The sequence below is a fragment of the Alosa sapidissima genome, chromosome 23 (assembly GCF_018492685.1).
Source record: "Alosa sapidissima isolate fAloSap1 chromosome 23, fAloSap1.pri, whole genome shotgun sequence".
Lineage (NCBI taxonomy): Eukaryota > Metazoa > Chordata > Actinopteri > Clupeiformes > Clupeidae > Alosa > Alosa sapidissima.
In genome coordinates this window covers 1894689-1908403 of record NC_055979.1, presented here as the reverse complement: position 1 = coordinate 1908403, position 13715 = coordinate 1894689, and the positions used below count along the sequence as shown (strand labels likewise).

The 13715-nt window shown below is 43.6% G+C and overlaps 1 long non-coding RNA gene across 1 annotated transcript; it reads right to left on the bottom strand.

Annotated features, from left to right (window-relative positions):
• Positions 1–3365: 3365 nt before the first annotated feature.
• On the bottom strand, positions 3366–13197 carry LOC121698364. The gene is made up of 3 exons (XR_006026756.1): positions 13186–13197; positions 7412–7414; positions 3366–3434 (listed from the first exon to the last, which is right to left on the bottom strand). It is a non-coding gene; the product is annotated as an uncharacterized LOC121698364 (long non-coding RNA).
• Between the last annotated feature and the right edge of the window lie 518 nt (positions 13198–13715).

Below are 13715 nucleotides of genomic sequence, written 5' to 3'. Positions count from 1 at the left end.
GAAGGAGATGTGTCCTGCCCGTCTGCCCTCGCCTATGCCCGCCGTTGCCGTCGTACCTGGTCACAAGCTCGTGCCACGCTACTCAAGTCAGCTGTCAGCTATGCCACTGGGGCTAACCGCCGAAGATCGCCGGCACCCGCCTACCGTGTTGGCCAGAAGGTGTGGCTGTCAGCCAAGGATCTCCCACTGCGGGTGGAATCGCGTAAACTGGCACCTCGATTCCTCGGCCCGTTCCCTATCCAGAGGGTCATCAGCCCAACCGCAGTCCGGCTCCAGTTGCCAACCTCCATGAGGGTGCACCCTACTTTCCATGTTTCGAAAGTCAAGCCGACGCATGAAAGCCCGCTGGTCCCCGTGCCGCTTCCTCCTCCTCCTCCTCGCCTCGTTGACGGTGGGCTGGTGTACACCGTTCGACGCCTGCTTCGGTCCAGACGGCGAGGTAGGGGCCTCCAGTATCTCGTCGACTGGGAGGGCTATGGACCTGAGGAGAGAACCTGGGTGCCAGCCAGTCGGATTGTGGACCGGACACTCATCGCCGACTTCCACCGTCTGCATCCTGATCAACCTGCAATCCGTAGGGGCCGCCCCAGAGGGGTCCCTAACCGTCCTGCCCGCCCGGCTTCCTGTCATGTGCCTGACCCTGACCCTGTCTCGGTACCTGTCCCGTCTTCTGTCCACGACCCTCCAGCTCCCTCCGAGGATGAGGATGTTCACTCGGACCGCTCGGAGGAATTCTAGCCCTCCACCGGCTCCCCTCCGCCCTCCCGACGTGGTGTCACTCTTGGGGACTTCTGGGGCCGTCCCTTAGGGGGGGGGTTCTGTCATGAGCTCTCTCTCTGCCTGGTAACACGTGCTGATTGAAGTCTGATGACCTCCACCTGTTCCTGCTCTGCTCTGCCTCACCCTCGTTACCTACCAGCTGCACTGCATTCACCACTCATCATGCCCTCTATATAAAGCCTTGCTTTTCAGTCCACACTTGTCAGATCGTCTGCAACCAGCACCAGTTACCTGCCTGTTTATTGAAAACGCCTCTGACTCTTTGCCTGTGATCCCGGACCCGCTCGACTACTTCTGTGTTCTCCAGCCCCGGTAATCTTGACCTGCCTTCCGTCCCTCTTCTACGAATACCGCCTAGTCCTTGACTGTACTGCTGCTTCGTTTCAATTGCTGTTGTGTGTGTGTTTCCCCCAGGACTTCCCGGATCATCCAGCTCCTGCCTTCGCTGTTCGGCTACTGGGGGAACACACACACGCAGACTCTTGGAACTCCTGTACCCCCCCCGGAACCCCTGAAACCCCCAACCCTTAAATAAACTTTTGAACGTGACGCAATTGTGGTCCTCGTCCTGTTTGGTGTCTGACATAAATATTCCAGTATGATAGCAATCCAAAGCCCACTTCCAAAATCATGCGAGAGTAGAAGACGAAAGTAGCCAAGTATGTCATGTGACATACAGACAACAAAACCCCTTTGGTGGAGTCATGTACATATAAAGTATTACTTTTTTATTTTTTCATAAATAAATGCTATATCGCTCAAATTAGACGTCATGATACTGTATGCTGCGTTCTGTTTGTCTTTTAGCGAACCCGGAGCTTGTCAATGACGTCATGTCGTTAAAAATATGAACTGTGTCAACCAGCTGTGCTACCGTCTGTTAGTAATTGGCTACTGTTAGCAGTTGTTACTAGCCAGTTTGTAACAAAGCATTATAATGACACAAATCCAACAGAACTGCTAATAAACAGAGCATAAAAGGCTCACATTTGGGTGCAGCCATTCAAACTTGTAGTACTTTGGGTTCGACCGAGTTGACAAGTCGTGGTAGGAACTTCAGAGGGCGTTCCCTGGGAGTTTCTGTTGCTAGTTTGAACTTTGAACTGGTGAAAACAGCTCGGTAAACGACTTGAACAGACAAATAGAACGAGCCATTACTGTAAGGTGATACAATTTTGAAAAACAAAAGTTAAAAAACTCTATCTGTCCAACATCTTGCATTTTCTTGAATATGCATTCACCAGATTTGCCTGTGGTACTTGGAGAGATTACATTTGATCCCACTGGGTCTACAGCCCTGTATTTGAACTCTGACTACTGGCTTTGTTTTCTGAAGATTGTGTGAGCAATCCAAAGGGGCATAAGTGGACAGTTCAAAGTTGTCCATGTTTGGGTGTGAGTGCATCAGTCAGGAGGTCACCAAAAAGTGTTTCCGTGCTCTGACTGCATCCACAAAGTGGAGAAGAGAAAGAATAAGAAGGAGAAAGGAGCGAGGAGGCTAATGGGATCATTAATATTGATGAGGGAGACTAACCGAAGCACACCAGACTCTTGGTTTGTTTGTTTGTTTTATAGTGTTGTTGTTGTTTGTATTCACCTGTTTTTGCATTGTGCCATGTTCCACGGCTGCAGTGTACTGTGATGTGGCATATTGATGAGTTCATATCTGTGGAACACAAAGTCATGTCCATGATTTACACTGCACATGTTCCACTTGAGTCGTCCTGTTCTCCAGCAAACTGCACTTCTGTCTAGTGCAGCTGGCATCAGGGGGGGCAACTGGCATCAGGGGGGGCAACTGGCATCAGGTGGGGCAGGTGGGGCAGGTGTCTTTCCTCCAAACCGAAACAGCCCTGTTGATGGAGAAAAAGATAGGTGTAATTGAATGCTTACTTGGCTATGCACCGTTTATTCTGTTTGTGTAATTAAACAGAGAGTTAATTGGAAAGAAGCGGAAGAGGATATGGGGAGTATAAACAAAACTAAATCCACTGTCTTTTCCACTAGATGGGCTCTGTTCACCTGCTCTGTGATGCTAGTCATATACATATATATATATATATACATCTTCTATATTTTCCCATCATAGTATTTCACATGGTTTTGTTTTGATGTTACAGTTGTTTAGTCTAACCTGACTCTGCCAGATGCTTCGCATTTGCTCTGCATGTCCATCTAGGAACTTTTCGTTGGAGAACTTTTGGGAAGGGGCGAAAATACTGGTTAGCTGATTGGATAAACCATCTGTCTATCACCACCTATGTTGGTTATCGATGGGCCAAATCAACCAATCAGATGAACAAAGTGTTCTTCTAATGCCTTCGTAACTAACGTTAAGGTTTTTAAACGTATGTGATGTATGTGACATGAACCTCATCAACGACAATCCCCACCAAGTTTTCACGGTTGGCCCTACACTTCTGAAGAAAGCATATTCCTCCATTACGGACTGGAATCGGCTGAGGAGGATGTCTGTGTCGTTCATTCCTCCCAGCTCCATGGCTGAGACTCATAGCTTCACTGTCTCCCCAGGAATACTTTCTAATTCGGATCAAACTGTGGATGCCGTCATGTTGTTCGTTGCATCACACCTAAACCCGCCTCCAAACCAACGCTGATTGGCTGTTCGTTTGGCGAACTGCTCCAAATGTTTTCTTTTGGAAAGATGCCAGACTGATCTGTGAGTGTAAAACTGAAGCTCGCGAGATCAGGATGGTCTCACGAGGCTATGTTTAGTTATCCCAGACTCAGAATGTACTTCTCATTATATCTGTGCTAAAAATGGGGCACTCATTTACTCGTGTGCTGGCCTCTAAGTAGGGTACAACCGGGACGATTGAAACGGGGGACGAATGAAACATTCCGGTTTTCTCCGAGTGCAACGATGATAGACAGTCATCATCTTGGGCCTGATTAATAACAACAATGAACAGCTCTACTTGGATCAGGTTGATGAGGTGGCACAGTGGTGTCAATCTAACAGCTTGACACTGAATATCAATAAAACCAAGGAAATGGTAGTGGATTACAGAAGGAAGCAGCAGAACTACAGTTACACCCCACTAATGATCAGCGGGCAACCTGTAGAGAGAGTCACAAGTTTTAAATACCTTGGTGTCCACATTACTGAAGACTTAACATGGACTGTTAACACTCAATATGTTCTGAAGAAGTCCAGACAACGACTTCATCAGCTAAGGAAATTCAAAGTTTCTACATCCATCATGAAGGCCTTCTACACTTCAGCGGTTGAGAGTGTTCTAACTGGTAGCATCATCACCTGGTATGGGAACTCCACAGTTAGAGATTGTAGTACTCTGCAGAGAGTAGTGCGCTCAGCTGAACGTACTATAAGAACTCAACTCCCTGCTCTACAAGATATCTATTCCAGAAGAGAGCCCAAAAGATTCTGAAGGACTCTTCTCATCCTAACAATGGATTATTCCTACCGCTGAAATCAAGAAGACGCCTATGTAGTCACAAAGCCAGAACTGAGGGACTCAGGAGAAGTTTTTATCCCCAGGCCATCCGAACTCTGAACTCACACTATACTGACTTTGCACACATTCACTCCTCAGCACTCATGTACCCCCCCCCCCACACACACACACCTACACCTACACCTACATGACTTTTAGCACTTTTACATCCCTCTCGCTATGCTACAGACCTTTTCTTACAGTGCATGAAAATGCACTGTTCTGTTATCCGAAGTCTTCTTCTTCTTCTTCTTCTTCTTCCCACCAAATTTCTGCGTCTAATTCAGCTTCAACCGTTTAACGTAGAAACTTCGTTCAAACTTTGTAACGTAGGTCTTGAAAAGGAGACTTGAGGAATGTATTTTTCACTTTTGTAAACTTTATACTTTTTGAGATATTAATAAAAAACAAGCTTATTTGTATGTGGACTATGACATCATAATGGGCTAATTAACTTGATTTGCACCTGTATCAACTTCCAGCTGCTCAACTAGGTCCCATCAAAAAGCTAGTTAAACTGATTGCACCTGTATCAACTGCTTTCTGCTCAATTAGGCCAACTCTCTTTGTGTATCTCCATTCTACGAGGATATAAGGCACATTCCATCCAACTTTCTATCCATTCATCCTCTTCAAACCATTCACTCATCTACCCATTAAACTATCCCATAAACATCCATTAAACAATCTGCCTATCAACATCCATTCAACTTTCTGTCTATCAACATCCATTATACTATCTACATTTAACTTTTAAACTATATACTCTGTCTCAGGCTTTAAACATACAATCTGGCTCTACAGATCCTGTTCAACTATTTCCTCTGCCCACAACTGTTTCAAAATAAATGTCCTCACTACAATAATTCACTAATACATAATTTAACTATTTAAACTACTCAACTATGTAACTGTTTAGCCATTTCAACTGTCAGTTGTTATCAACTATGACTTCTGCCAACTGTTATCAAATAAAAGTTTGTTTTGCATTTTATGTTAATATACAGTATGTTTATATTTTCATGCACTGGTAATTTCCTCGAAATTACATTTTCTAGTTTATTTTCTTATTTCATCACACGTCAAAACACACACACACACACACACATCTGACTTTCTCCAACTTTTGCACATCTCCATATTACTTTTTATTTATTATTTTTGATTTCTCCTCCATCTATCTACCCATGTCCTTGATTGCCTAGCCTTTCTATAGGCTGACACCAGACATAATTTCACTGCATTTCTTCCTTCCAGTAACTATATGCATGTGACAATAAACTTCCTTGTATACTTGTATTTGGACAAAACATAGAGCATATTAGCCTTCCTGTTACGTCCTGGTATCACAGAGTTACAGGCGATAAACGATTTTTGATGGTCACAAGTTTACTTCATTAGCGGTTTATTTTTTTTGATTATTAAAGAGTGTTTTTCATTTAAAGGTTTGACTTCATGCTTATTCAGTAGAGCATTTAGTGCTCTCCCCAATCCCAGACGTTCACATTGCATGTTTGTTTGTAATGGATGCAAAACAGCCTATAATGCTAGATGTCTATGGCGGGACGATTGAAACACCTGTTTCATTTGTCCCGACCAGGCAGTAAACCCCATTTATTCTAAGTCAATGCACACATATCTGTGTTTATACTATATTTTATGCAGGTGAGACATGGAAAAGCAGTTTTAGAAAGATGCAAATATATTTGGGGCTATCAGGTAGGGGGTCGAGTTTTGCCATGTTAACCGATGGAGACTGACGGCCTGTGGGTCATGAAGGGCACTTATTTGGATGTGTGGTGGCTTTAACCACGTAAAACAGAGTGAAATAACATTTTGTACTATAGAAACATTATACAATTCGAAACATGCATTATTCTAGCAATATTAATGGCATAGTGCATGCCATTTCCATAACCGCGAGATATGCGCTTCAACATGACGGCAATGAGTTGTTAACAGACATGAACCAAGACATATAGCCCAGCAGCAATCTATCTAAAATAACACATACTTGAAGTACCATTCATGATATGTTGTCAAATATTGAAATTGTGGGAAGTTTACATAATTTAAGCTGTATGTTTCATTCGTCCCCCATGCTGTTCCATTCGTCCCAGCCAGGAGGGACGAATGAAACAAAACGCATATTCGACTTCTACTTAAATAATTCTTGAACGGTTTTGTTCAGAGCTGTAAATGCAACTGTATTTGACAGAGGATAGATATAGGTTGCTAGTGACAAAATATTAACTTTCAGTGTTTTACGATGTCTTTGTAAATTACGTTTAATTAAGAAGTGTTTCATTTGTCCCGGTTCTCCCCTACATTTCACATTTTCCTCTGCAGTTATTCAGGACAACCATGAAGGACGTTACATATCGAAACAGTTTGTGCCTGTAACTTAGCAACCTGACAAACCTTGCAAAACTCATCATTTGGGAGATTACACTCAGTTTGGGTATACAGTCATTTCTCACAATCAATAAATACACAGTCTGATATGGCAATTCAATTTAATGACTCTACTGTATATACAACCATTTTGTGTCGTGCTTTCAATGAAAGCCATAAAAAAACATTTTTGTTTTTTTGAGAAAACCGAGAAAACTTGGCACTTAGGTCAGAGTACTGTAGTCCCCAAAAGAGAACTAAGTGGGTTCACCGCTTTGCTGGTTTCAGCAGCCGCCCCCCCTCCCAAAGTGACTTAAAAGTAAATTAGCACAGAAACCTATTACAGTTGCTCTACCAATACCCTTTGCCTATAAAGTGAAAGTGAAAATAACCCATGTAGATAAATACAGTAAGTAAATAACATTCAGTGGAGGCAATAAGCTGTGGCTCTTAAACTGACAAAACACAAAGATTAGTTTAGCAATTTCACCATACTATCGACTTGGCCATGTAGGCCAGTTTTGGAGTAATTAGGTGTACAATACGCAAGGACAATGCAAACAGTGGAGGGAAGCTCACAGAAAAGTAATTGGATTCATTCATTTAGAGCTGTGGCCAACAAAATGAGTACACAAAATGAGCTTGGCGCTATGGTAATGTTCTTCATTAAGAACAGGACATTTTGGATTTAAAATCCCTTGAAATTGAAAAAAAGAGTTAACCATGTTGATTAAAGAGCAATAAAGAGACAAAAGCACCCACTTCCCCCAGCCGCACACACACACACACACGCGCGCGCGCGCACGTCTTCTTAAAACAAGGTGAAGCAACATTGGTGAGAAATAAGTGAGTTCAATTTGTCCCCAGCAAGGTTGTATCAATGTGGTGGGGTGTGCCAAGGTTAGACCTGGGGATGTTTGACCCCTCTCCCCCACTAAGAAGCCTGCCATGGGGGTCAGCACGAACGTCTGTGGCCAGATGGTACCCATCCACCTGGGACCGGGGCCTGTGACAGTCTGGTCACAGTTTAACTCTGGAGGTTGCATATTCCGGCAGTGTTTAATGGCCGATTACATGCATCATTTATCATAATTATGTCTCGATAAAAGTTTGATGGGAAACACAACAAGAAGTGCTTTGAATATGCAAACTTTAACCTCTCTCATCACACACAGACGGGACACACTGAAAGGCAGGGTGCTGGGAAGGGGAATGTGATGGCGTAGTGTGTGTGTGTGTGTGTGTATGGGGGGGGGGGGGTTCTGGAGAAGAGTGAGGATAAAAGTATCCAGTTTGTTACGATCCCACTGACATCATCCTGCCTGCTGCTGACTGTACTTTCCAAGTTTATTTATTTATTTATTTTTGCCTGCCTTTTGTTTTACATTTACCCTCTGGCTGACCGCAAGACAATGAGACGGCTTTTCTCTGTTAACAAATGTAAATGTTGGCTTTGTATGAAAGCCGCACCGTGACCATATTAAATGCCTTCAAGACTCCAAGCCACACACACAACTCCCCACCCCAACGCAGGCACACACTCCCACCTCTTTTTCTATTGAATTGATGTCTTCTTGGCATGCAAAATTAATTTACACCGCTCTCTGAGTATCTATTTCAGGCAGTGATAACATCAACACATGGACTTGTGAAAATTCTCATAAATCCTTTGCAAAAAAAGAGAAAATAAAAAAAGAAAACAGTGCTATTATGCAGCTGTGACAGATCGGTTTGATTCGACGCATAGATCTCACACAGACCATATCAATTAATTTTGCCAGGGGAGGAAATAATTAAATACCATCGCCAATAAAATTCCTTTGTGCTCGCAACCTGCCAGGTGCTTAAAATAGATGCAACATGAAACAAATAATACCATTTTCTTTCCCTGTTAGCAAGGGCACAAGTTAAAGCGAAGCCTTAAGATGAATAGATATGGAGGCATCACAATGCATTATAATTGATGATAAAAAACACACACACACACTTCCAGCTTGGGCTGCAGAGCTGACGAATATTAAAGCAGCCTGCACATATCAGTGAGCTGGCTGTATGTGGCCCTGTTTTTTTTTTTTTGTAGTCTTCTTTCCCGCTTGACATTTTCGACCAAGGCTCCTGGATAATTACTCTGTGGCTCCTTGCTATCTCTGTGCCCTGAGAAGACTCCCCCTTTCCCCACTGAGAACTGGGCAAGATGAAGTGTAGGGTCCTGGATGTGTAGGGATTGGGGTGAGACTGTTGAGAGAGGGAGGTGTTTGTGTGTGTGTGTGTTTTATTCTGAGGGGATGGTTAGAAAAAACGCTCTAATGAACTTTTCCAAGAGGCAGAAATACTGAAATAGTACAAATGTCTGTGTTATCAATAAATCCTCACACAATCAGTACTTTGTATTTAAAAGAAAAAAGGAACATTTCAGATAGAATAAGTAAATTTGTCCACCTCAAGGGTCAGATTTGGCTATGTATAAAAAGCACATGATGCTGCAAAGCTGAATGCATTAGACCTGTGTGCTACACCTCGATAGTCAATATAAAAGCAAACCTTTAAAATAAGACAACCAAATGTGGAAAATGTCACAGCGTTGCTTTGTACTAATTTCAATGGGCATGATTCCTTGGCGCTGTCCCACAGACGGATTGTCATATGAAAATAATAAAAAGAATCATATTAATTGATTTTTTACTTAAGACCCTAATAAATAAGCTGCAGGAATCAAAGATTTGACTTCTCAGGAGTCGTTTTGGTAAATGATGTTTTACAAGGCACTGGGAATAAGAAATGTATTAAAAGAATGCTGCAGATTAAATTTGAAATTCATTTTGTTGTCACTCCACGGAGGCTATTAATGTAGGAATTACTCATTAGCAGTATTAATTGCTCACGTCTGTACATACCCCCAGGGTGGAGGAAAACCCTTCTCGTAGCACCACTGTGCAATGCAGCACTTAAATCAAAAGCCACTGGGCCTATCGTGTGTGTGTGTGTGTGTGTGAGAGAGAGAGAGTTTGTGCTTTCAAAGTTGTGATAGTTTTGCGTCACACTTTCAGTAGCACAGCTGACATATTTTTTGAGGTCAACAGATCTACAGTGTAACTCTCAGATCAAAAAGGGGAACACTATAAAGATGCACCTAATGTGGCAGATTACTGAGACCATCTGTCAGGGAGGGACTAACAAGAACATTTTGATCCCTTCCAAAATGAGAAATGAAATTGCATCATGTTGCATTACAGTGTGTTAAGGTCATTGCCAATAGCTTGCATCAATAAACATTAATGTGGTGTGACAGAACCATTAACATGACATGATACTTGCCATGAGGTCTTTCGCTTTTGAAGTTTCTGTGATGACAAATGATTCAGTTGCAGTTAAAGGTTAGGACAATAATCAGAATATGGTTATGACCTATTTCACTTACTGTGTAAATGATGTAATTTCTAATAAAAGTTGGCCATAGTTATTTTGTTCAAGTAAAGAATAATTTGTACATTTGCGTTGTCTTGATCTGCATTGTTGTAATGGATCTCATTTGCATTACTCCAACATTCATTTATATGACCTGTGACACCATTTGTAAAACAAAGTCTCGAATGACTGATGACAAATATGACGCTGTCTATGAAATGAAGTGCTGCTAAATGACTGCTTCAGGATCTGTTGGTCTTTCAGTTATACTGTATTTCAGTTTGCAGAAACGATCATGAACATTATTGCAATTATCAACACACACACACAAACACACACTTTCATTCTCACTGTTAGTTTTTAACTATTGTATTGTTTTTACTTGTAAGTCGCTTTGAACAAAAATGTCTGCTTTACGTCTGAATTAACCATAACCAATAGTAAATGGAATGCAAGAGGACACTCCTCCTTCAAGTCCTGGACCATGTGCTGGACCATGACGCTAAGTGCTGCGTTTTTGATCGCCAAATTAAAGCCCTTGATCACTTACGACAGATGTCAGTTAAGTGTGTGAGGGTTCAGGGCTTAGACCTTTGGGGAGACAATGAGTCATTGAGATTCAGCCAATGTCTCCCCTCATGGACTCAAACTCTTTGATGCGCATTCCTGCAAACTTAGTGAGGGTTTAGGGCTGTCCTACTGCGAAACTGTGAAGTGCATGAGGGCTCACTCACACCCTTTCTGTGTGAAGTTGACATCTATGCACACTTTACTCAAGGGAATTACCTGCAATTTATAGCATTATGACGTGACACATGTAGTTGGACAGAAACCCACATTTATGAAAAAAAAATAATCAAAGAAAGAAGTTATTTGTTGGTTTGAGGCAAATATGGAGACAGGTAGACAACAGTCAAATGGGGAAGGGTGACCAAACAGTTCTGGACCATCATGTGCCTGATGAAAGCTGACATGTCCCATATGACTACAAATCTTTGCTGGTCTGGATTCTGCTGACCTGGGACAAGCATACGATGGATAACATCCAGAGAAATGATGATGTGGACAGTGTTATAGGGGCCAAGTGTTGCATGGATGGTGGTGCATGTCACCATTCTTTGAAATGGCAGCACTCATCATAATCTTTCCCCACATTGTTCAGGGATAGTGACAATGGCCCTCTGTCCAGTGACATATCTCCCCCTTTGTCTTGTGAGATTGAAGCCCACCAAATCCATGTAGGCCTACATGTCATAGAAGATACAGTAGCATCAGCGTCAATGCAACTGCAATACATAGATCTATGTAGTGATTTACAGACAGACAGACAAACTTCAGTGGTTCTGACTAACTTCTTTGATTGATGATTTGTGTGTTCCCCACAGGCCCCAGCTCAGAGAAAGGAAGGAAGTTTGTCTCCTTTTATGATGGTTTTTCCCTGAATGGAAGCGAGATTTAAGAGATTGCATGACCAGTTAGCATGAAGCGATTACCGGGTCAGAGAGATGATGTGCCAAGGCTGATGTGTTTATGTTGCAGAGATGTCATCATTTGGCCTCTGCAAGGGATAATGGCACCGAAGTACCTCATCTCACCCGGCAAATACGCCACCCAACTCGACAAGTGTGTGTGTGTTTGTGTGTCTCCTCAATACGTCATTACTGCACGAGGGAGAGAGAGACAGAGAGATGGAGAGAGATGATTCACTGAGCTTGTGTTTGCACGGGTGACTTTGGTAATCGGTGAGTCTCGGAACTAACTGTGGCAGTCTTGCTCATCACGGCCTTTTCCTCACTGATTGGCCTTCATCTCCAGTTTGACTGAGTCAAGCCTGCACGCTCAAATGGGCCACTCGGGTGCGACAGTATTCAGGACGTTAGGCAATAACATTGTTCCCGGGGTTCAGTGATAATGGCTTTGTTTAATAAATTGGCCTCAGAGAAAAACAGTTTCCAATGAACAGCATATCAGCCTGTGACCATTTCTGATCGTGTTTCTCTGTCTGCCTAAACCACTGTTTGTGCATGAGAATTGCACCAAAACAAGCCTATCAATTTACTGGATAGAATTCAAGTTCCATAAATGCCTTTCATTTCTCTCATAACTCAGTACAAACTGGAGGCATTTGCATATGACAGTCTGTACACACTTAGTCACAGGGGAACCTCACAGGCATTTTTAAACTAAAGAAGAGATGCAGAGAACAATCCAGCATTCCAACCATATCCACTCTGTTATTCTTACAAGCTTCCATGATGCAGCATATGTCTTAGAGTAACAGAGGACTGAGGCCTATATTGAGAGGTCCACCTCCAGTGCTTCAGATTTGTGTCTCTTCAGTTTTGCTTGTGGTGGCAGTTAGACACAACACACTTTGGCCGCTCTCTGTTCAGCGGTTCACTGGAGGTAACTAGCACAATTGCGGCCATGGCGGCAGAAGGGGTTCACACGGCCGCGGAGTCCTTCTTCATTTGTCGGAGTGACAACATCATAACAGGCTCGATATTATCGAGTGCACCCTGTCTCACTTATGCACAATGGTGGCAGCATCATACAAATCTAAATCACCTGTGTTGACAGATTCCCGGAAATTATTTCCGGCGTCGCCTTCACTCAATATGTGATAAACAGCGAGGGCCTCCGCTTGTACAGCGCATTCGATGCCAGGGCCACCATTGATCTGTTTCCACCTTCACCGTTCCAGAAGGCGATAACGAGTCAGAGGCATAAAACATGTTGTTGACCGGTGCCCGCCCCCCCCACACACACACACACTACCCCCCGATTAGCTCGCAAATGTCAGCCCTGACCTCTTCTGCCTGGGCCTCTGAGTGTGTGTGTGTCTGGGGGTGGGATGGGGGGTGATTAGCTCCACTAAACAGGAAGAAGAAACCTTGGGCAGTGTGAAAAGTACGAAAAGTACTAGATCACCTCAGCCAAACAATGGCTACTCACACTGTTCTGGGCATGGACCAAATCTGACCCCAGAGTGGAGCTTGTGTGTGCGGTAAAAATCCAAGACCTTGGCCACTGTTGTTGCCACCGGCAGGCGTGCGCCTCTCCAGACGGGTCACATCTCCCCTGCTGTTCGTCCCGTTCTCCCTGAAAATAAAGCTACGAGACAGACCCACAAGCTGCCTCCAAGTTCATTCTTATTCTGTTCTGATTGGCAAGCTGACCATGAGTCCTCCAGGTCCGTATTGTCAGTCCATCATAGTTCATTAATCAGGAACACCTTAAAGGCCACAGCCCACACAGCGTACAAAGTAGATGTATTAAAGTATTAAAGTGAGCAATCACATCATATTCCTCCACAGTGTGACGTGTGTTTGTGTGTGTGTGTGTGTGTGTGTGTGTGTGTGTCTGTGTGTGTGTGTGTGTGTGGGTGGCGGGGGAGTGGGGGTGTGGGGGGGATCAAAGGGCCATACCAGCTGCTTGCCGTCTAGCCTCTACTGATGCTCAGTGTGTGTCGCTGTGTGAGATTTTGCTGCTTGGCTTGGCGCAGATGTATATACTGTAGAGGAGTCTCCAGTGCTTTGGTGCTGACTCCCTGAGGTTAGAGGCGGCTATTCCCTACACTTTCCCGACATCCTCCTCTCTCTCTCTCTCGATCTCTTTCCTTCTACCATTGCCCAGCAGGGCCTCCCTTGTGGCTGG